The following is a 24,749-nucleotide window of genomic DNA, read 5'->3' as shown; positions in this document are numbered from 1 at the left end:
CGGGGCTGGATTGTCACATTGGTTGGCAGTGGTGGTGATAGCACACCCCAAAACCAGGCATAGCCAGCTTTTGGGAAATCAGAGCGCAAAGATCTGACAAACTCAGTCTTTGCAAAAAGAACAATAAGACAGTGGTCATTAAGTATCCTGTCTTGCAGAACCGAAGTTCTGGGCACAAAACGGTACACATTGATAGCAATAGATTGGTCTACATTTCCTAACTTTTTCTTTGCTATATCCTACTCTTTCTTGTACTCTTCTCTTCTGAATGTCTGATTCAGTTCAGTTTCACCAAAATTGGTCAGTTCCTGACGTGCAAGCCCTCTGCGAATCGCACGGCATTGCTGCTTGCAGCACAGACAAGGCTGAGCTGGTGGCATAACCCCAGAGATGGAATCCTTGTCGCCACCTTGCTTAATGCCTCCATACACCGCAGTCCTGATACCCCCGGAGTGGTTGGCAAACCTGACCGGCGAGGATCTGCGCATGTACCAGGAGTTCCGAGAACGGATGCTCCAGCGTGAAGCAGAGCACCAAGCGCGCTGGCGCCAGTGGGATCTCCAGATCAAAGAGCTACGGCTCCAGCGTGAATTGGAGTTGGCCCAGCTAACCCAATCAAATCAGCACTCTTCACTATGTGTTTCGGTGGAGAGATGCAAACCTCTACCCGTGACCCCCACAGCAAATCTTCCTGCCATGGAAGAGGGCACGGAACGAGACTTTCCTGTGCGCACCTCTGAGAGGGCGTACCATCAGGTTCCTGTACCTGACAGCCAGATAACCCTGGTGCTGGACAGTCCCAGAACACTGTCCCAAGACTTGGAAGGAGGTAAGCCTACTGCATTCGCTCCTCCTGGTCCGGTGAGCTTTGTGCCACCGAGACCTGCAGCTGCTGCTATTGCTGCATCCCAGTCTGACACACCTGCCATTCGCACGTGTAATCTTTGTGGCGCAACTGGCCACATAAAGTTCTTCTGTCCCAAGAGGAAGAGAACGACCGTCCCTAGCCCGAAGATGGCTAGCAACCCTGATCCGTCACCTGCATCACCCTCTGCACTGCCTGTCAGCGTGTCAGAGATGCTCTACGGTTCCGGAAATCGTCACAGTGCTCCAGTGGACGACCAGATCATCTTTTGCTCCAGTGCTCCAGAAGCAGATGTTTCCTTGGTCTGTTCCGACCTTGCCACAGAGGAAGATATTCTCCCACAAAAGCTCCTCACCCTGACTGAAGTCAGGCCCAACCACCACAACCCTGTTATCCCCGGTCCCGAGAAGGCCGGATGGGGGGTGGGTTTTCCAGAGTGGGCTGTTGCTGAGTTTCCCTCTCCTCCTGTGCTTGGCACTGATCTAGGCACGCTTGTGTGCCCTTCGGAATTTTCTGCTGATATGCAGGAGTTCCCAGCAGGACTCCCTGACCACCAGGTACTGTACAAGCCTTTGGTAAAACAGGGAGATGTCAAACCCTTACCTGCTAATGCTACTGTACCTAACGCCGCTGGGCGGGAGGTACCCTCAGATTTATATGTACAAGCAACTGACTGTCTTTTATCTCTTTCTGCACCTGTTATTACTAATGAAATTGCATGTGTCAGTGATAATTGGGATAGAAACGCTGTACATTCTTTGGCCATTACAGGCTCTATGGCCAGTCGCATGAACTCAGAGCTGACAGCAGGGATTCCCTCTGACAATTCTGACTTTCAGGCGGGTGACACACATGCTAAAAATGACATATCATGTTATGCAAATGCTTTTGATAATGTTGTGCATGTTTGTGAGAGTACGCTGGATGACGCCTTCAGTGTCACCGGTAGTCTGGGCTCAGGACTATCTGGGGAAGTCTCGACTTCCCCTGATATCTCTGATCCCCAGGCCAATGTCAATATGGACATGATTTTGATTAACCCAAAAGGTGATGTTTACTGTGGTGGGCCTGTGCAGACAGACACATACAGTACTGTTGGTAACCTGAGCTCAGAGCCTGCAGGCATTCCTGTCAGCTCTGACCCCAGAGAGTTAGATTTTCAGCAGCTGACCTCAGATCACACTAGGCAGCTGGCTGAGACTTGTAGTCCCGCATCCGTGAGGATACTACAGAGCGACTCCAACCTGCGTGCGCTTAGTGGCCAGACCGCTAAGCCGCCAGCAGTGGAAGCTCCACTACAGGTGTACAGGGAGAATGGTAACTACGCCAGTGAACCCATTCCCCATGTAACTGACACCCCAGGTGAAAGCACGGTCCATGTGGATCTGTTAGAAGCCCAGTCAGATAGAACGCAGTTAGTTCTGGGAGAGCACAGCCAATTAGAACCGGAAGACACAGGTCCCCTGCCAGGCTTGATAGCTCCCACACGAGAATTGGCGGATGATGTGAAAGTCACCCCCCACCTCTCGTACTCCCCGAAGGCCTCACTGAAGCGCACTGCGCCCCCACAGCGAAATCTTCGCAGCAACCCTGGGCAGGATACAGCAGTTCACAGAAGGGACCCGGGGACTCACAAGCCCTTATGGCAGATCCCCTACAGCGCCTCTCCGGAGGTGCAAGCAAAAGTGAAGATGAAGTATGAGGAGATGTTACAGATGTCTGTCCTCCGCAAATCCTCTAGCTCACCGACCACCATGTTCTGTGAGGCCTATAGGATGCCGGACGACATCCCAATAACCGTTGCGTATCCCATGACTCCCCTCGGTGATCTGTTGGATTGGCTGGCATCCGCCAACTACCTAACGATCATAGATCGGAGCTACGGATACTGGCAGATTCCAACCGTGCCCAAGGCACGCCTGGAATCCACATTCACCCTGCCCTTGGACTTAAACGCCTCGATGCGGATGTCTTTTGGCATGATGAATGCCCAAGCCACCTTCCTCCAGGCGTGGAACGACCTGTGGAAGAGCAAGCACGGTTGTACAGTCACGTACCCGGATGACATCCCTGTGTTCCCCCCGACTTGGGAGCAACACTACGATCACTCGTCCCTGGTACTAGGACAGCTGTCAGCTGACAATCTGACCGTTGAACCAGACGCAGATCAGATTGTGATGACAGAGGTACAGGCCTCTCTGGAAACGGCGGGATACTACAGGATGTGTGCTACGCCCTGTAGCCTCCTGACTAACCCACTGACCAATGCCATGGGTAAAAGGCAACCCCCCAAGGTCAGGCGCAACCCAGCCTTTCCGAATGTGGCGTACCAGACCCAGCAGACAGTGGATTGCTTTACTCGGAGTCTTGTTGACTCCTCCCCAGCTAATCTCTTAAAAGGGGGAGGTGTGACGAATCAACGGTTATTCGTCCTAAAAAAGTAGTTAGAGCCTTATAAAATATTCCCTGTCGCCACTATTAAAAGTGACAGCAGAGGGAAAGGCTTGGTTTATAAGAAGATCAGGGGAGCCAGGGGTTAATACAGTTTTTGGTTTAAATACACTTTATTTTCCCTTCACCAAAGGGCTGGAGAAATCTTTTCATGGTCAGCTAATTAGCCTCCTGTTGAAAAGATTTTCTGCCAGCACAGGGACCCCCAACCAGGCAGAAAGAGGGAAATCTCACACCTCCACTGCCTTAACCCCGACTTGGTGGCTCCTCAGCTCCGTACATGAAAAGAGCAGCCACAGGAGGTCCTGCTAACATCCTGCAGAAGCCACTTAGAGACTACAGCTGGCTTTCTCAATGACCTTAGGAAAACCTGCTGTGACCTCAGAAATCCCAATATTCATATGTTCTCCATATTTCCTTCATAATTCCTGACATAGCAGATCTCCCTGCCCATGAAATCTGCACAGGTTATGGGATTCCACAGGGCGCTGGTTCTGACAGGTTTACGGACCAATCGGACTGCCAGATCTAGCGTAAGATTGTTTTAAAATAACCCTCTAATACCCCAGGGGTCTGATTCCCCAAGTTTGGTATCAACGTTCTTGATAAATTCTGACAAACCTAAAAATGTTATTAGATTTAACCTAACTTGTACAGTTTGCAGATGAGCACCCTTATCATGATTCAGGTAAATCTTTGTCTCTATGAGAGGGGCAGAGATCTCCTATTCCCAAAGAGGTGTGTGATCCACGCCCCCTAACCCCTCCTTGCTGGAGTGGGGGCTATAACCAGACAGAGCCCAGAAAGCTCTGGGTCCTTTACCTTCAATCTGATGCCTAGTAACATCCTGGCAGCCCGCAAGGACGCGGGCAAACCCTCCCTCTTGGAACTTCCTAACAAAGGCCTGTTGGCCGCATGGCAACCGCCATTTTGGGACTTTCGCCAAAGACTTGCGATTGCCGCATGGACTACCAATAACGGTATTTGAACTGTATATTAAGACATTCTGTTCTCTTTTCCTCTCTTCTCTCTGTCAATCAATCTGTTCTAAAATAAGCTGTGTGTATGTAGTTTAGAAATAAACTAACGATTTTATCGTTCAGTCTTGTGCCTGTTCTGGTCATCTGATTGCTGCTATAACGAATCTGCCCTCTGAAGAGTCAGTCATACTACCGCATTGTTTTATGATTTGCTTATAAATTGTTGATTTGCTAGCTAGGTTGTAAATAACCGTTTCTTCCTTCTAGGATTAGCTAGTACCAGATTTCCTGTGCGAAATCGATAACTTCGTTTCTCGATTATAAATACAATTCGAGATTGCATCATATAGGGACCCAGTAACCTTTCTTTAACGTCACATTGCTCACAGTCTTTAAGCCGTCGGAAGTGATTATTCCCCGAACGGTGACTTGAGCGTGTTGAACGTGATTGGGCTGGCTACCGTCTTATGATAGCGTTGGGGTCTCTTCGCCCTAGTTGGAGACTGTCTGCTCCATTCATCCAATCAGACAGTGGTGGCAGTGTATTTATCCGATTTCCAGCGCGAAATCGATATTTTTAGTTTACAGATTGTATATACAATCAAAATTGTACATGTATGGGCACCTCCAACCAATCTTAACCGTTTACTACGCACACAGTGAATTTGCCTCCAGCAGCCTCTAGTGCATGAGACCTGCATGGCAACAGTGGCCTAGTAATACGGGATTGGGGATGTTTGTCCCATTACATATTGTCGGCAGCTGCGCGACCAATCTTTATTGTCAGTCTGTTCACCGTACTTCCTGCGTATGCTAACGGGAGCAGATTAGACGGGATTGGCACGCTCTGTCGCCCTTTTCTTCTTACCTCTGACGATCCAGCAACCGGTCTTGTTGTCCGTCTGCGCCCGTACTTCCTGCGTACGCTAACGGGAGCAGATCTCGACGGGATCGCGGGGCTGGATTGTCACACATACCTCCCAACTTTTTGAGATGAGAAAGAAGGATACTTAAGCCCTGCCCCTGCCACACCCCTGATCACGCCCCCGTCACACCCCTAGTCATGTATAGCATAAAAATGTCATAAGCAAAATATGTTGTTTTATAATTCAAACCACACTGGTCCTTTCTATCCTGGTTCATTTTACTTCATATTAACATTTTAAAATTAGTAATATATCAATTTAAGGGATGAAAATAAAGTTTAGAGTCAAACACATTTTTTAGTAGAGAAATATATATATTTACACTGAAAGAGGGACAAAGTCCTGAAAGAGGGACAAATGAGGAGGAAAGAGGGACAGGGCCCCCCAAAAGGGACTGTCCCTCTTTTAGTTGGGAGCTATGTAATCTGTACACATATGTCCTAAAAGAGTGACAGTGTCAGTGAGAAAGAAAGAAGACCAGAGGGATTTGGCTCCAGATGAGGGTCTATCCCTCCAAACCAAAGATTTGGGGCGGGAACCAGAGATGAACGATTCACACAAAATAAACATATCAGTTGATAGCTTGTAAAGAATAAATGCTCTACCTGATAATTTTGCCGCTCTGGTGTGCCTTTTTTAGTGTTTTTTATCCATTATTGCTCCAGGAAAAATCAAATATGGCTGCCGGCTCATATCCCTTCTCCTTCCGGGTTATCAGTTGTTCTGGATGTGCTGTCTAGGCTATATGAGACTATGCTGCTATCTAGGCTAAATGCAGCCTTTCATCTATGTGCTTTCATTTTGGTATGATGTACAACAGCTGCCTGTGGGAAGTCTCTCTCATAGGAATGAAACTGCCATTATTATCAGTATCTAGTGCACACAGAGCACACAGGGATCATATTACAGCCACAGAGCTTCTCTCTCAGAAGCAGCAGGCTCTCCTATGTCATCACAGCTCTCAGTATGCAAAGCAGGAAATCTAAGCCAGGAGAGGGGAAGGCTTGGGCTTGAAAAGACTACACAGAAGAGTGACTCAGCTATAATGATTCCAGGTCAAACCTCGACTGAATAGTCGGTGGATTCTTATCACAGTTGCTAATAGACTAATTAAGCAGATAACAATGAAACTAAAAGCAGGGTAGGTGTTTACTGTCATGTACCCACTGATAAATGTAATAAAATACCTGAGGGTGCTTCATCTCTGGTTCTCTTTAAGTGTGCCCAGAGCGCTACTATACCATAATACCGGAGAGGCAGAACTAAGTTTGTATCTTATTTCATGAATCAGTCACAACTGGAACTGCCTCCTGTATGGGGAGGAAGCGGAACGTTTGTAGTTCTGTTTGTTGCCGGGGAAGCTATAGTGCTACACACTGACTGGTGGAAGTGACAGGAGGAGGAGAGGTACAATGCAGAAATGGGCTGTGTGTGAGGTTGTTGGAGATATCACTGCGGGGCTGTTGTGTTGTTATTATTAGGTCAGTGTGGTGCAGAGGAGACAGCGTGGTGATACTGCCTAGGAGACTTTCTGTGCCCAGCTGTGTGTGATCATTATACCTGAGGCTTCACTGTTGCCCCAAGGGAAACCTGAGGCTGCCCTCTTGTGCTATACCTTTGGAACACTGCCTTCATGTGTAATGATCATACCTGAGGCTGCCCCCATGTGTTGTACTGTGATCATTATACCTGAGGCTGCTCCCATGTGCTGTACTGTGATCATTAGAGTTGGGCCGAACCTCCGATTTTCGGTTCGCGAACCGGGTTCGCGAACTTTCGCGAAAGGTTCGGTTCGCGTTAAAGTTCGCGAACCGCAATAGACTTCAATGGGGATGCGAACTTTGAAAAAAAAAAATAATTATGCTGGCCACAAAAGTGATGGAAAAGATGTTTCAAGGGGTCTAACACCTGGAGGGGGGGATGGCGGAGTGGGATACATGCCAAAAGTCCCCGGGAAAAATCTGGATTTGACGCAAAGCAGCGTTTTAAGGGCAGAAATCACATTGAATGCTAAATGACAGGCCTAAAGTGCTTTCAAACATCTTGCATGTGTATACATCAATCAGGTAGTGTAATTAAGGTACTGCTTCACACTGACACACCAAACTCATCGTGTAACGCACCGCAAACAGCTGTTTGTGTAGTGACGGCCGTGCTTTACTGGTGCGCACCATGGCGAGAGTGCAGGTTTTGGTGGCTTTACAGCCCATATGGTCACCTGGCTGATGTAGCTGAATGACAGAACAGTGACTGTCCATAATGTTGCCGCGTAACTCAGACATATGAGCTGGTGAAAATTCATCTGGCTGTAACAACAATGGCTGTGCATCAGTGATTTCACCACTAAATAATTCTTGCGAAGTGTCAAATGCAGCGGAAGTGGTGCTAGTAGTAGCACTGGTGGCTGAGCAAGATGAGGTGTTCTGTGTCGCTAAATACTCAACCACGTCCTGACAATCTTGGGAGGTGATGGGACGTGCCTTCTTCCGAGCACTGTACTGTGGGCCAGGTCCACACGAAATTACATTTACACGACCTCGCGCAGACCTGCCGGGTGGCCTTCCTCTGGCTCTGCCACTACCTCTTCCTCTACCTGTTTTGTCCATATCGGGTATGCACGGAGTGGTATATCACACTGCGTGCACTCACGTAGGTAGGTGGGTTCACTTAACTGCACAGGTATGCGCACTGATGCGGTGGGTTCACTGAACAGAACAGGTATACAGTGGCGGGTTCACAGAACAGGTATGCAGTGGCGGGTCCACTGAACAGAACAGGTATGCAGTGGCGGGTTCACTAAACAGAACAGGTATACAGTGGCGGTTCACTAAACAGAACAGGTATGCAGTGGCGGGTCCACTGAACAGAACAGGTATGCAGTGGCGGGTTCACTTAACTGCACAGGTATGCGCACTGATGCGGTGGGTTCACTGAACAGAACAGGTATGCAGTGGCGGGTTCACTAAACAGAACAGGTATACAGTGGCGGTTCACTAAACAGAACAGGTATGCAGTGGCGGGTCCACTGAACAGAACAGGTATGCAGTGGCGGGTTCACTAAACAGAACAGGTATACAGTGGCGGTTCACTAAACAGAACAGGTATGCAGTGGCGGGTCCACTGAACAGAACAGGTATGCAGTGGCGGGTTCACTAAACAGAACAGGTATGCAGTGGCGGGTCCACTGAACAGAACAGGTATGCAGTGGCGGGTTCACTAAACAGAACAGGTATACAGTGGCGGTTCACTAAACAGAACAGGTATGCAGTGGCGGGCCCACTGAACAGAACAGGTATGCAGTGGCGGGTTCACTTAACTGCACAGGTATGCGCACTGATGCGGTGGGTTCACTGAACAGAACAGGTATGCAGTGGCGGGTTCACTAAACAGAACAGGTATACAGTGGCGGTTCACTAAACAGAACAGGTATGCAGTGGCGGGTCCACTGAACAGAACAGGTATGCAGTGGCGGGTTCACTTAACTGCACAGGTATGCGCACTGATGCGGTGGGTTCACTGAACAGAACAGGTATGCAGTGGCGGGTTCACTAAACAGAACAGGTATGCAGTGGCGGGTCCACTGAACAGAACAGGTATGCAGTGGCGGGTTCACTTAACTGCACAGGTATGCGCACTGATGCGGTGGGTCCACTGAACAGAACAGGTATGCAGTGGCGGGTTCACTAAACAGAACAGGTATACAGTGGCGGTTCACTAAACAGAACAGGTATGCAGTGGCAGGTCCACTGAACAGAACAGGTATGCAGTGGTGGGTTCACAGCACAGGTATGCAGTGGTGGGTTCACAGCACAGGTATGCAGTGGTGGGTTCAATGAACAGGTATACAGTGGCGGGTCCACTGAACAGAACAGGTATGCAGTGGTGGGTTCACAGCACAGGTATGCAGTGGTGGGTTCACAGCACAGGTATGCAGTGGTGGGTTCACAGAACAGGTATGCAGCCAGACAGGAACAAGCTAAGCCTAACTAATCTTTCCCTGAGAGACAGTCTGCAGCAGCTCGCCCTACTCTGACTAATGCAGGCACACGAGTGGCCGTAATGGCCGCCGCTGCCTGCCTTATATAAGGGGGGGTGGGGCTCCAGGGGCTAGTGTAGCCTAATTGGCTACACTGGGCCTGCTGACTGTGATGTAGAGGGTCAAAGTTGACCCTCCATGTGCATTATGGGGCGAACCGAATTTCCGCAAAGGTTCGCCTGCGGGACGCGAACGCGAACCACTGAAGTTCGCATGGAACCGTTCGCAGGCGAACCGTTCGGCCCAACTCTAGTGATCATTATACCTGAGGCTGCCCCCATGTGCTGTACTGTGATCATTATGCCCCCAGGTGTTGTACTGGACAGTAGAATCTAATTATAGTAAACCTCTGGATATAGTAAACTCAGTCCTCAGGTCAGACAAATGTGTCTGTTTAAACATACAAAGCATGACCAATTCTGCTATAGTAAACTTCTGATATAATAAACTACTTTTCCTGGTCCCTTGGAGTTTACTATACAATTATTGCCACTATTGTCCCCATGTGCTGTGCTGGTTCTGTGCTGTAATCATTATTTTATCATTATTTATATAGCACCGACATCTTCCATAGCGCTGTACAGAGTATATTTCTGGTGACTTAACTGTCCCTCAGAGGAGCTCACAATCTAATCCCTACCATAGTCCTATGTATGTATCATGTAGTGTATGTATTGTAGTCTACGGCCAATTTAGGGGGAAGCCAATTAACTTATCTGTATGTTTTTGGGATGCGGGAGGAAACCAGAGTTCCCGAAAGAAACCCACACAGACACAGGGAGAACATACAAACTCCTTGCAGATGTTGCCCTGGCTGGGATTCAATCCGGGAATCCAGCGCTGCAAGGCGAGATCGCTGACCACTACACCTTTGTGCTGTCCCATTATGCCTGATTAAAGGTTTATTGTGATCCCCTATGTATTGTGGTGTAATCATTATACATGTTTGAGGGTTCATTGTGAGCCGCTATGTACTATGCTGTGATCATTGAGGCTTCACTGTTATTCCCCATGTACTTTGCTGTGCTCATTATACCAGGCTGAGGGTTCATTGTGATCCCCTATCTACTGTACTGTGATCATTATACCTTGTTGAGGCTTAAATAAGGGAAGAACAAAGGCTTACTCAGCGAGCCTTTACTTACCTACGGGAGGGGGGAGAGAGGGGTCTGCTCATTAGCCCATGCCCATCTACATATAGGTCTCCATCTTGCTTTTATCTGTGCTGCAAATGACGCAGCAATGGTGATGTTGTTTGTCCTGACTGCCGCAAGGCATGGCGGGCCAGATTTATCAAAGCATTACTGACAGTTTTTCCTTCTTAAACTGTCCTTTCCAGCAGGTGGAAGTGTTCTGCACGTTTGTAAGAAGCTCCCTAATGCTTACTTAACCTTCTTGCCGGTTATCCTGAGCTCAGCTCAGGGTAACCTGCGCAGAAGGATTTCTCCGACCCCGCTGGATTTTCACTTTGCTAGCTGCGTGCATATTCCGATCGCTGCCGCTCGCCGCCGATTCGCCGCTACCCGCCGCGCTACCCCCCCTCCCCCCTCTAGACCCCTTGCGCAGCCTGGCCAATCAGTGCCAGGCAGCGCTGAGGGGTGGATCGTGATTCCCTCTGACGTCCATAACAATATGTCTTCTACCTGCATGAGACATTTCGTGAAATTCAGACGTTGCTAACGGCCATGGCTGCGATTTATGTACGTCAGCATCACTACCATTGAAATTACCCAAATAAACAGGTTTTTGTGACCCTAGGCTATGACCTCTTTGGCCTAGGGGCCCGAAACTCACCAGTCATGTTCCCCCTAAGAGTCCCTACAATGCTAGAAAATTTGCCACTGCTGAGCAATTGCCCTTTGAAAAGATGTGAGATTTTGGAAAGTGAAATAGGGAGGCAATGAAAGCCTATGGGGGATTTTACCAATTTTGGACCCCTGTAACTCTGGTTTGCAGAGATGTAGGGACCCCATCTTTGGAATCCAAGTCTAACAATATGTCTTCTACCTACATGAGACATTTCGTGAAATTCAGACGTTGCTAACGGCCATGGCTTCGATTTATGTACGTCAGCATCACTACCATTGAAATTGCCCAAATAAACAGGCTTTTGTGACCCTAGGCTATGACCTCTTCGGCCTAGGGGCCCGCAACTCACCAGTTATGATCCCCCTAACAGTTCCTACAATGCTAGAAAATTTGCCACTGCTGAGCAATTGCCCTTTGAAAAGATGTGAGATTTTGGAAAGTGAAATAGGGAGCCTAATGGAAGCCTATGGCAGAATTGAGCACTTTTGCACCCCTATAATTCTGGTTGGTTATCATCATGCACCGACTTTAGCAGTTAATAGCAAAGGCCCCTTACATCCTAGCAACACCAAATTTGCAGGATATGTTATAAAGATAGCAGGAAACAATATTTAACGGACTTCCTAGGCCACAAATGTGAAAAAAGTTTAATACTGTAACGAACGGTGAAGCACAGAGAGGATCTGATTACCGGTGATCTGCAGTATCACTGGGAATACAGATGTATACCAGATTATAAGTGATCTGCAGTATCACCGATAATCCATTATACCAGCTAACCTCTGTACACCTGAGTAGAGTGTAGTGTTTGGTGTAACAGTAACACTAGAGGACTGGCCTCAGTGCAGTGAGGAGTACTGCACGGCTTCCTTCCGAAGACCTGAACTCTCCAAGGCGGGAGGAGTCAGGCTGACAGTAGGAAGGTTAGTCTGAAAGTGACACTCAGGAGGTAGTGTCACTAACAGGAAGGGGAACCACCTCCAATAGTAAGGTCGGTTCTCGAGGTCGGACAAGCCAGGTTGTAACACACGGACAGATAAAGTACAGAATCAGAAGGCAGAGGCGGAGTCTAGGTACAGGCAGGGTTCGGCAACAGGGTATCAGAAATATCGAGGTACAAGATCAGGAGGCAGAAGCAGAGTCTAAGGACGAGCCGGGGTTCGGCAACAGAGTATCAGAATGGCAAGGTACAAGATCAGAGTTCAGGAGGATAGTCAGGCAGGCAAAGAGTCATAACAGATAATCACAATCAAACTAGTACTTTAAGCTATCAACAGAATCTAGCTAAGTGTAGGATTACAGCTCCAGCTGGTCCCGGCACACTTAAGGATCTGACTACAGGTCTGAGTGCTCCCACGTATGTGTTTGCAACGCCAGACAAAGAGCAAGTGAACAGCCAGCAGTATATATACACAGGGACCTCTCCAGGACCTCCCTAATTGCTGGACCAATGAGAGTAGTGGAAAATGTCAGCTGACCCGCCTGGTCAGCTCACTCCCTTCTGGCTGTTATTTAAGCTCTGCCTCTGTGCGCGTGCGCGTGTCACTATGAATCTAGGTGGACTATCAGTCTCAGCCACACCAGTACTGTTTTGCAATGTATCCAGTGAACTGAGTGCGGGAGCCGCCTCTAATGCGGATTCCGCCGTTACCAATGCGGATTCCGCCGTTCCCAATGCGGATTCCACCGCTCTGCCTATGCGGCATGCGGCGTTTTTTCCGCGTTGTGACGCCCTGCTGGACGCGGAAACAGCCGCCTCACCTTGAGAGGCAGCGGCTTTTCCGCGTTTCATCACAGTACCCCCCCCCCCCCCCCCGAGGAGTGGACTCCGGACAACTCCTACCGGGTTTCTCGGGGTGTAAGGCATGAAACTCCTTCCTTAATTCGTCCGCATGCATGCGACTCCCCGGTACCCATTGTCTCTCCTCAATGCCGTACCCCTTCCAATGTACGAGATATTGTACCGAGTTTTGTACAAAGCGTGAATCTAAAATCTTTTCAACCTCATACTCAGGTTGGTCATCTACCACCACGGGAGGAGGAGGAGTGGGACCCACATGGACTACTGGCTTAAGCAGGGTTACGTGGAAGGACCTTACCCCACGCATGCTGGCGGGAAGATCAACGGAGTAAGTAACGTTGTTGATCTTCTTGGCTACTGAAAATGGACCCACAAACCTGGGGCCCAGTTTATCCGAGGGCTGTCTCAGGGTCAAGTGACGAGTGGACACCCAGACCAAGTCTCCTGGCTGGAACTTCCACTCCAATGAGCGTCTTTTGTCAGCCTGACCCTTTTGACTCTGGAATGCCCTTTCCAGATTACTCTTCACCATCCCCCAGATATCTTTAAATGCCCTGTGCCAGGTTTCCAGGGTTGGAAACGGAGAAGAGGAAACTGGCAAGGGAGAGAATTTGGGCGATCTCCCCGTCACCACCTGAAAAGGAGAAAATCCGGAGGAGGAATTTCTCAAATTATTTTGAGCAAATTCTGCGAAGGGCAAGAATCTGACCCAGTCGTCTTGTGCCTCCGCAACATAACATCTCAAAAATTGTTCTAAGGACTGATTTATCCTCTCAGTCTGGCCATTTGTCTGTGGGTGGTAGCCTGACGAGAATGACAGCTTAATGCCCATTAGATGGCAAAAAGCTTTCCAAAATCTGGAAACAAATTGGACTCCCCTGTCTGAAACTATGTTTTCTGGAATGCCGTGTAAACGGAAAATGTGAACAATGAATAATTCGGCCAATTCCTGAGCCGAGGGGAGTCCTTTTAAAGGCACAAAGTGGGCCATTTTGCTAGAGCGGTCGCCCACCACCCAAATGACTGACATGCCTTCAGATCCGGGAAGCTCACCCACAAAATCCATGGACAGGTGGGTCCACGGCTCACTCGGGGTGGGCAAAGGCTGCAAGGTACCGACAGGTGCCAGCCGGGAGGGATTGCTTTTCGCACATATCGCACACTCCCTAACATATTCCTTGCAATCCGCTGCCAAGGAAGGCCACCAGGCACATCTGGCTACCAGATCTTGTGTTCTAGATGCCCCAGGATGCCCAGCATTCTTGTGCGCATGGAACATCTCTAAAACCCGGAGACGAAAAGGTAGGGGAATGAACATAACCCCTGCGGGCTTCCCTTCCGGGATGTCTTGTTGGAAGGGAACCAAAGTCTCCTTCAAATCTTCCCAAGTTCCAGTTGCTGCTAGCACCAACCTCTGGGGAACAATGGTCTCTGGAACGGAGGGCTGTGCTGTCTCTGGCTCGAAGTACCTGGATAAAGCATCTGCTTTAACATTTTTGCTACCCGGAGTGTATGTAATAATGAAGCTGAACCTAGAGAAAAATAATGACCATCGAGCCTGACGGGGGCTCAACCTCTTAGCCCCCTCGATGTATTCCAAGTTCTTGTGATCAGTGTAAACAGTGATCGTATGCTCTGCTCCCTCTAACCAATGTCGCCATTCCTCGAAAGCCAACTTAATGGCCAGGAGCTCCCTGTTGCCTATATCGTAGTTCCTCTCTGCCGGGGAGAATCTACGAGAGAAGTAAGTACACGGGTGCATTCTACCCTGCAAGCCTGATCGCTGAGACAGCACAGCCCCCACTCCGACCTCTGAAGCATCTACCTCAACAATAAATGGGAAAGAAGTATCCACATGTCTGAGGATGGGTGCCGAACAGAATAGATTCTTCAGGGTGGAAAAAGCATGTAGAGCCTCAGGAGACCAGTGAGTAGTATCTGCCCCTTTCTTAGTGAGACTGGTAAGTGGAGAAATGACCGTGGAGTACCCCTTTATGAACCGCCTGTAATAGTTAGCAAAGCCGAGAAACCGCTGAAGAGACTTCAGCCCAACTGGCTGAGGCCATTCCAGAACAGCGGAGACCTTGGCAGGGTCCATAGACAGGCCTGAGGTGGAAATTATGTACCCCAGGAAGGCGACTGATGTTACTTCAAAAATACATTTTTCAAGTTTAGCGTACAACGAGTTTTGCCTCAGTTTATCCAAAACAAATTTTACATGGGTCCTATGCTCAGAGAGGTTGTTGGAGAAAATAAGTATATCATCTAGGTAGACTAGAACAAATCTCCCCAACACCTCCCTGAAGACCTCGTTGATGAGTTCCTGGAAAACGGCCAGGGCATTACCAAGTACTCGTAATGCCCGTCCGGAGTATTAAAGGCCGTTTTCCACTCATCGCCCTTTCTTATGCGTATCAGGTTATACGCGCCCCGCAAATCCAACTTAAAAAAGATCTTAGCGTCAGTGATCTGTGTGAATAAATCGTCTATCAGAGGCAGCGGATAGCGATTCTTCACCGTAATCTTATTAAGTCCCCGGTAATCAATGCAGGGCCGCAGGCCTCCGTCCTTTTTTTTAACGAAAAAGAAACCTGCCCCAGCAGGCGACCGGGACGGGCGAATGAAACCCTTGGCCAAATTCTCACGAATGTAATCTTGCATGGCCAATTTTTCGGGCCCCGACAAATTGTACAAATGGCCCCGGGGGGGCACACAACCTGAACGGAGATCGATGGGACAGTCGAAAGGGCGATGTGGAGGTAACTTATCCGCTGCCTTGGGGCAAAATACATCAGCATATTCCATATACTGTTCAGGAATCCCCTCCACCTGAACCCTGGTTTGGCCCAAAGTCACCCTCCCTAAACAGTGCTGAAAACAATGATCTGACCAGGAAATTAATTGACCAGAGGCCCAATCAATGTGTGGGGAGTGTAGGTGTAGCCATGGCATGCCGAGTATAATTGTGGAGGTGGCCATATGTAACACAAAAAACTGTAACGTCTCCCAATGTAATACCCCTATGGTAACTCCGACCTCTGGTGTTAGAGTCAGGGAATGATTCCTCTGCAGAGGAGAATCATCCACTGCCGTAACCTGCACGGGTGGATCCACCGGTGTGAGCGGAACCCCCAATTTCTTAGCGAACTCGAAATCCATGAAATTTGCCGCGGAGCCTGAATCAATAAAGGCTTCCGTGACCTCGGTTTTATCTTCCCAGGAAATTCTACAGGGAAGAAGCAACCGTCTTTCTTTTAGGGGCGTGAGTTGGGCGCCTAGGGTGTCACCCCTTACAACTCCTAGGCGATAGCGTTTCCCGGCTTATTCTTATCCGGCTTAATGGGACAGTTTCGTACCCTATGTCCCCCTTCACCACAGTATAAACATAACTGTTCATTCATTCTCCGTCTTCTCTCCGCTTGGGTCAGCTTAGACCGACCGATCTGCATCGGCTCAGGTGGAGGCACGACTGGAGATGATGAGACAGAAGGAGATGGAGTTACCAGGGGTGCTACGGGAGGAGCTGCATAAGATGTTGCCCTGACACGATGACTGCCCCTAGTCTGTCTTTGATAACGTAGCCTACGGTCGATTCGAATGGCCGATGAGATAGCCTCATCGACTGTTTTGGGCTCGGGTTGGCTTAACATTAGGTCGGAGACCTCATCCGACAGCCCAGACAAGAAATAATCTAACAAAGCATAGGTATCAAACCTGGCCGTAACTGACCACCTACGAAATTCTGCCGCGTAATCTTCGACCGATCCCTTGCCTTGCCGCAAAAGCTTGAGCTTCCGCTCAGAGTTCGCACCGAGATCTGGATCGTCGTATATTACTGCCATGGCTTTAAAGAATTCCTCTACTGAGGTCAGAGCTGTATCTGCGGAGGGCAGGTTGTATGCCCAGGACTGGGAGTCGCCAGTCAACAAAGTCTTAATAAAAATGACCCGTTGGGTCTCAGTTCCCGAGGATCGGGGTCTCAACTCGAAATATGACAACACTCTACTCTTAAAATTTCGAAAGTCAGATTTGTGGCCGGAAAATTTATCAGGTACGGACATACGTATGTCATCACTAGGAGGGGATCGCACCGAATCAACTGACGTCTGGAGGGTTTGCACAGAGCCTGTTAGAGCATCAATTAAGGCTTTGTGCTGGCCCAGTGCTTGATGGATGTTATCCACCGAAGTGGCAAGCACATTCAGGGGGTCAGCGCGTGCGTCCATCTGTCTTTAGGTCTGGCGTTCTGTAACGAACGGTGAAGCACAGAGAGGATCTGATTACTGGTGATCTGCAGTATCACCGGGAATACAGATGTATACCAGATTATAAGTGATCTGCAGTATCACCGATAATCCATTATACCAGCTAACCTCTGTACACCTGAGTAGAGTGTAGTGTTTGGTGTAACAGTAACACTAGAGGACTGGCCTCAGTGCAGTGAGGAGTACTGCACGGCTTCCTTCCGAAGACCTGAACTCTCCAAGGCGGGAGGAGTCAGGCTGACAGTAGGAAGGTTAGTCTGAAAGTGACACTCAGGAGGTAGTGTCACTAACAGGACGGGGAACCGCCTCCAATAGTAAGGTCGGTTCTCGAGGTCGGACAAGCCAGGTTGTAACACACGGACAGATAAAGTACAGAATCAGAAGGCAGAGGCGGAGTCTAGGTACAGGCAGGGTTCGGCAACAGGGTATCAGAAATATCGAGGTACAAGATCAGGAGGCAGAAGCAGAGTCTAAGGACGAGCCGGGGTTCGGCAACAGAGTATCAGAATGGCAAGGTACAAGATCAGAGTTCAGGAGGATAGTCAGGCAGGCAAAGAGTCATAACAGATAATCACAATCAAACTAGTACTTTAAGCTATCAACAGAATCTAGCTAAGTGTAGGATTACAGCTCCAGCTGGTCCCGGCACACTTAAGGATCTGACTACAGGTCTGAGTGCTCCCACGTATGTGTTTGCAACGCCAGACAAAGAGCAAGTGAACAGCCAGCAGTATATATACACAGGGACCTCTCCAGGACCTCCCTAATTGCTGGACCAATGAGAGTAGTGGAAAATGTCAGCTGACCCGCCTGGTCAGCTCACTCCCTTCTGGCTGTTATTTAAGCTCTGCCTCTGTGCGCGCGCGTGTGTGTCACTCTGAATCTAGGTGGACTATCAGTCCCAGCCACACCAGTACTGTTTTGCAATGTATCCAGTGAACTGAGTGCGGGAGCCGCCTCTAATGTGGATTCCACCGTTACCAATGCGGATTCCGCCGTTACCAATGCGGATTCCGCCGCTCTTCCTATGCGGCATGCGGCGTTTTTTCCGCGTTGTGGCGCCCTGCTGGACGCGGAAACAGCCGCCTCACCTTGAGAGGCAGCGGCTTTTCCGCGTTTCATCACAAATACCTTTTCATAATCCAGATCCATGGAGGACGCCATCCGCGCCCTCCCGTTCTTTCCCCCATGGCTCCCGCAGTAATACCGGCCCTGGTCGGGTCCCGACTCCTGACCCCTCCGAACAGGTCGGGTTCTCATTCCCTCCTCAATATGGCCGCCACAGATTGCCGCGGCTGCGCAGTCCGCAAAGACGCGATTACACCTGCGCAGCTCTAGGGCCTCCTCCTGCCGCGTCATCAATATGCGTGCATACATCGGACGCATCGGGAGGAGGACCTAGAGCTGTGCAGCCGTAATCGCATCTATGCGGACTGCGCAGCAGCGGCAATCTGTGGCGGCCATATTGAGGGGGGAATGAGAACCCGACCCGTTTGGAGGGGTCGGGACCCGACCGGGGCCGGTATTACTGCGGGTGCCATGGCGGAATGAACGGGGGGGGCGCAGATGGCGTCCTCCATGGATCTGGATTATGAAATGGTATTTAACTTTATTCATACTTGTGGCCTCGTAAGTCCTAAAAAAAATATATATGTGTGTGTATATATATATATATATATATATATGTATATATGTATGTGTGTGTATATATATATATATATATATATATATATATATATATATATAATTTTATTATTATTATTATTTTTATGTGCTGAGTGTGGGAAATCTGAAAAAAAAAATGACGTGGGGTCCCCCCTCCCGAGCCTCTGTAACCCCTCTTGTCCCCCATGCAGGCTGGGATAGCCAGAATGCGGAGCCCCGGCCGACTGGGGCTTCGCACCCTGAGCTATACCAGCCCGCATGGTCCATGGTATAGGGGGCTCCGGGGGGGGGGAGGGGCAGCCAAGCCTTCCTCCCCCAGAGCCCTTGTCCAATCCATGGACAAGGGGCTCTTCCCCACCTCCGGTGCCCCAGGAGGAGGTGGGGACGACGACTCCCTGGGGGGGGGTTCATGGTGGCATCTGGGAGTCCCCTTTAAGAAGGGGACCCCAGATGCCCACCCCCTCCCAGGAGAAATGAGTATAGAGGTACAAAGTACCCCTACCCATTTCCACAAAGGGTTAAATGAAATAAAAACACAACCACGAAAAAAGTCCTTTAATTTTCTTAATTAACCAGAAATACTTACCTGTACCTTTAAAAAAAAATTCCCACGGCAATATCCTCAGTAAATGATCCAACGAACTGTATCCTCTTATGTTGTGATCTTCTATTAAGTTGATTGAAGATCTCCGAAGCCCCCCACCCACATAGCAGAGAATGCGTCCAAAAGTCCTTTTGGACGCATAGCTGCTAGCTCCCGCTGTCTCTCCCCACCTGCCTGCCTACACCTGTGAACCCCCACCTAGGCTGGCACCCAGTGCACCCATGGGTGCGCTGGGTGCCAGCCAAGGTGGGGGTTGACAGGTGCAGGCAGGTGGGAAGAGACAGCAGCGGGAGCCAGCAGCTTCACGTCCTTCCGAGGACGCATTCTCTGCTATACTAACGGCTCATGAATGAGCCGGATCTTTTTAATGAATCGGTTCTTTTTTATGAATCGACTCTTTTTTTTTTTTACTTTAAAATCGATTTTCTCAAAAACTATAAGGTCTTTTTGAAAAAAAAAATTTTCCTCTTGTTCCCACTGTTCTTCTTAACATTCCCAGTAATTTTGGTGATGCTAGCTTTTAAAGGGGTTTTGCAATTAACCATTAAAGTCGGCGGGGGTATATTTTCCCACGGTCAGAAGGAGAATTTACATTGAAACTTTAAAATTGATTTTCTCAAAAACTATAAGGTCTTTTTGAAAAAAAAAAATTTCCTCTTATTCCCACTGTTCTTCTTAACATTTTCTGCAAGTTTGGGGTTTCTAGCTTTTAAAGCGGCTTTACTATTAACTGCTAAAGTCGGTGGGCGCTTAATTTTCCCACGGTCAGAAGGAGTTACTTTAAAATAGATTTTCTCACAAACTATAAGGTATTTTTGTATTCCCCCCCCCCTCCCCTCTTGTAGTCACTGAAAGATCTCAGGTGTTAGACACCTTGAAACATCTTTTCCATCACTTTTCTGGCCAGCAGAAATGTTTCTAGTTTTCAAAGTTCGCCTCCCCATTGAAGTCTATTGCGGTTCACGAACTTTTATGCGAACCGAACCTTCCGTGAAGGTTCGCGAACCGAAAATCGGAGGTTCGCGACATCTCTATCCATTACACCATGCAGCCACTGCTTACAGATATTTAGCCAAACATGGCCTTGTCTTTTGTGTTCAACAGTTGTCAAGAGAAAAATTAGTACATAGCAAGGAAATGAACAGCGCTACTTAAAAACAGGCAAGTGCCTACCTGCAAAAGAGTGCAAGCCCCACTTGTGGGATATAATACACACCGAGCATACACATGACCTGTCTACCACTGGAGGAGGATGTTAGTTTCCTGTAACAGCTTGCATGCAACCTATTAAGTACTCGTCCCTCCCACTGCGAAGAAGTCGATCCTCCATGGGAGGGGCCTAACACTAACTAAATCCTAACCTATGTATATGCATAGCCTGGGTGCGGCTAATCAAATAAAGTCGAAAATTGAAAATTGCGCAAAAGGTGGATCAGCGCAACACCAGGCCGCCTCCAAATGGCCTCCAATCAGAGGTGCGCTGAGCCCCCCCAGAAACTACAAACGCACCTTGAACCCAAACAGAAGCTCTGCATATACACCAAACGCATGGCTGTTAAGTGGGAGCAGCTGACCAAAAACAAATTAAATTAGTACGTAGCAAGGAAATGAACAGCGCTACTTAAAAACAGGCAAGTGCCTACCTGCAAAAGAGTGCAAGCCCCACTTGTGGGATATAATACACACCGAGCATACACATGACCTGTCTACCACTGGAGGAGGATGTTAGTTTCCTGTAACAGCTTGCATGCAACCTATTAAGTACTCGTCCCTCCCACTGCGAAGAAGTCAATCCTCCATGGGAGGGGCCTTACACTAACTAAATCCTAACCTATGTATATGCATAGCCTGGGTGCGGCTAATCAAATAAAGAGAAAAATTAGACAAGATAGCAGTGTTAGGAAGACTTGCCTAAGGTCTCCTACTGAATAGGTGCTGGCTTACTGAACAGACAGAGCTGAGATTTGAACTCTGGTCTCCTTTGTTAGAGGCACCACCCTTATCCATTACACCATGCAGCCACTGCTTACAGATATTTAGCCAGACATGGCCTTGTCTTTTGTGTTCAACAGTTGTCAAGAGAAAAATTAGACAAGATAGCAGTGTTAGGAAGACTTGCCTAAGGTCTCCTACTGAATAGGTGCTGGCTTACTGAACAGACAGAGCTGAGATTTGAACTCTGGTCTCCTTTGTCAGAGGCAGCACCCTTATCCATTACACCATGCAGCCACTGCTTACAGATATTTAGCCAGACATGGCCTTGTCTTTTGTGTTCAACAGTTGTCCAAAGAGAACCCCAGATAGCCAGGTAGATTCATATCTCTCTCTCTTCCTAACACTGCTACTGCCTATAGAGAATGCCCTAGTGGCTGCAGCTCTGGTGCTTTGAGTCCGCCAGGAGAAAAGTGTGATATAAATGTTATTTGTCTTGTCTACTTTTTCTCTTGTATTGAGCATAAATGGTAATTTTTAGGCCAGCTTCAGTTGGTACAGTGGTTAGTGTGCTTGGCCACCACACAGTGAGACCCAGGTTCAAATCCCAGCCAATGTGAGTTGGCTTTTATGCTACAAATCCTTAAAGGGAACCTAAACGGAGAAGGATATGGATTTTTCCTTTTAAAATAATACCAGTTGCCTGAATCGCCTGCTGATCCTGTGTCTCTAATACTTTTAGCCACAGCCCCTGAACAAGCATGCAGATCAGGTGGTCTGACTGAAGTCAGACTGGATTAGCTGCATGCTTGTTTCAGGGTGTGATTCAGCCACTATTGCAGTCACAAAGATCAGCTGGACTGCCAGGCAACTGGTATTGTTTACAGGAAACATCCATATCACTCTCAGTTAAGGTTCCCTTTAAAGGAGAACTGTAGTAAAAGGTATATGGAGGCTACCATATTGATTTCCTTTTAAGCAATACCAGTTACCTGGCTATCCTGCAGATCCTCTGCCTCCAATACTTTTAGCCCTAGACCCTGAACAAGCATGCAGCAGATCTGGTGTTTGACATTTTTGTAAGATCTGACAAGATTAGCTGCATGCTTGTTTCTGGTGTGATTCACACTACTGCAGCCAAATAGATCAGCAGGGTAGAGATGAGCGTAATGGCGTAATTACGATTTCGCGAAATTTCGCGTAATTAGTGTAATTACGTTTATGGCCGTAAGTACATAATCATAATGAAGAAGGATTTCGCGAAATTTCGCGTAAGCGTAATTTTCGCGTAATTTTCGCATTGCAACGGGTATTACGAAATTAATGCGTATGGCCATGCTCCCGAAGCGGAAAAGTTGACGCATGGATCAATGTTAGGTAGCCGCCGACTTTAAGGGTTAATAGCAAAGCCCCCTTAAATGCTAAGAGCCTCAAATTTGGAGAATATATTAAGGAGATCAGAAGGAATAAGAGGAAAATTTTTTTTTTCAAAAAGACCTTATAGTTTTTGAGAAAATCGATGTTAAAGTTTCAAAGGAAAAATGTAAACATTTAAAAACCCGCCGACTTTAACGGTTAATAGCAAAGCCTGCTTAAAGTTTAGGAACACCAAATTCCCAGGGTATATTAAGGGGATCAGTGGGAATAAGAGGAAAAAAATTTTTTCAAAAAGACCTTATAGTTTTTGAGAAAATCGATTTTTAAGTTTCAAGGGCGAAAATGTCTTTTAAATGCGGAAAATGTCCGTTTTTTTTGCACAGGTAACAATAGTGTATTATTTTCATAGATTCCCCCAAGTGGGAAGAGTTTTACTTACTTCGTTCTGAGTGTGGGAAATATAAAAAAAAACGACGTGGGGTCCCCCCTCCCAGACCTCTTTAACCCCTTGTCCCCCATGCAGGCTGGGATAGCCAGAATGCGGAGCACCGGCCGCGTGGGGCTCCGCACCCTGACTATACCAGCCCGCATGGTCCATGGATTGGGGGGTCTCGGAAGGGGAGGGGCAGCCAAGCTTTCCCCTCCCCCTCCGAGCCCTTGTCCAATCCAAGGACAAGGGGCTCTTCTCCACCTCCGATGGGCGGTGGAGGTGGAGGCCGCGATTTCCTGGGGGGGGGGGGGTTCATGGTGGAATCTGGGAGTCCCCTTTAAAAAGGTGTCCCCCAGATGCCCACCCCCCCTCCCAGGAGAAATGAGTATAGAGGTACTTGTACCCCTTACCCATTTCCTTTAAGAGTTAAAAGTAAATAAACACACAAACACTTAGAAAAAGTATTTTAATTGAACAAAAAACATAACCACGAAAAAAGTCCTTTAATATTCTTAATTAACCATTAATACTTACCTGTCCCTTTAAATAAATGATCCCTCGAAATAGCCTCGGAAATGTTCTATCAGTTACAATGTAACAAAGTTATTACAATGTAACAACTTTGTTACATTGTAACTACGCCGCACCCGACGTCACTCGCCGCTCAGCCGCCGCAGCATACACTTACGCGTCCGTGCAGGACGCTAAGTCCCCACAGCTCCCGCTGTCCTCCCCGCCCACATCTGTCACCCACATGTCACCCACATGTGGGTGACATGTGGGAGAGGCGGGGAGGGCGGCGGGAGCTGCGGGGACTTAGCGTCCTGCACGGACCCGACAGAGCTCTGAGCTATATAGCTCAGAGCTCTCTAAAGCATCTTTGTATTTGGGCTCCAAGGAGCCCCATTGGTCCTTAGCAGACCAATGGGGTTCCTTCTGATTTGAAGGAACCCCATTGGTCTGCTAAGGACCAATGGGGCTCCTTGGAGCCAAAATACAAAGATGCTTTAGAGAGCTCTGAGCTATATAGCTCAGAGCTCTGTCGGGTCTGTGCAGCGCAGACGCGTATGCGGCGGTGGCGAGTGACGTCGGGTGCGGCGTAGTTACAATGTAACAAAGTTGTTACATTGTAATAACTTTGTTACATTGTAACTGATAGAACATTTCCGAGGCTATTTCGAGGGATCATTTATTTAAAGGGACAGGTAAGTATTAATGGTTAATTAAGAATATTAAAGGACTTTTTTCGTGGTTATGTTTTTTGTTCAATTAAAATACTTTTTCTAAGTGTTTGTGTGTTTATTTACTTTTAACTCTTAAAGGAAATGGGTAAGGGGTACAAGTACCTCTATACTCATTTCTCCTGGGAGGGGGGGTGGGCATCTGGGGGACCCCTTTTTAAAGGGGACTCCCAGATTCCACCATGAACCCCCCCCCCCCCCCAGGAAATCGCGGCCTCCACCTCCACCGCCCATCGGAGGTGGAGAAGAGCCCCTTGTCCTTGGATTGGACAAGGGCTCGGAGGGGGAGGGGCCCCTCCCCTTCCGAGACCCCCCAATCCATGGACCATGCGGGCTGGTATAGTCAGGGTGCGGAGCCCCACGCGGC

The 24,749-nt window shown here is 48.4% G+C and overlaps 1 pseudogene; it reads left to right on the top strand.

Annotated features, from left to right (window-relative positions):
- The first annotated feature begins 6,604 nt into the window (after positions 1 to 6,604).
- The window catches only part of LOC137542540 (baculoviral IAP repeat-containing protein 1b-like), a 107,249-nt pseudogene continuing 89,104 nt past the window's right edge, over positions 6,605 to 24,749 (top strand).

This window comes from Hyperolius riggenbachi, chromosome 1 (assembly GCF_040937935.1).
Source record: "Hyperolius riggenbachi isolate aHypRig1 chromosome 1, aHypRig1.pri, whole genome shotgun sequence".
NCBI lineage: Eukaryota > Metazoa > Chordata > Amphibia > Anura > Hyperoliidae > Hyperolius > Hyperolius riggenbachi.
Note: the sequence above shows the minus strand (reverse complement) of the source record. Positions and strands in the feature narration are given on the sequence as shown.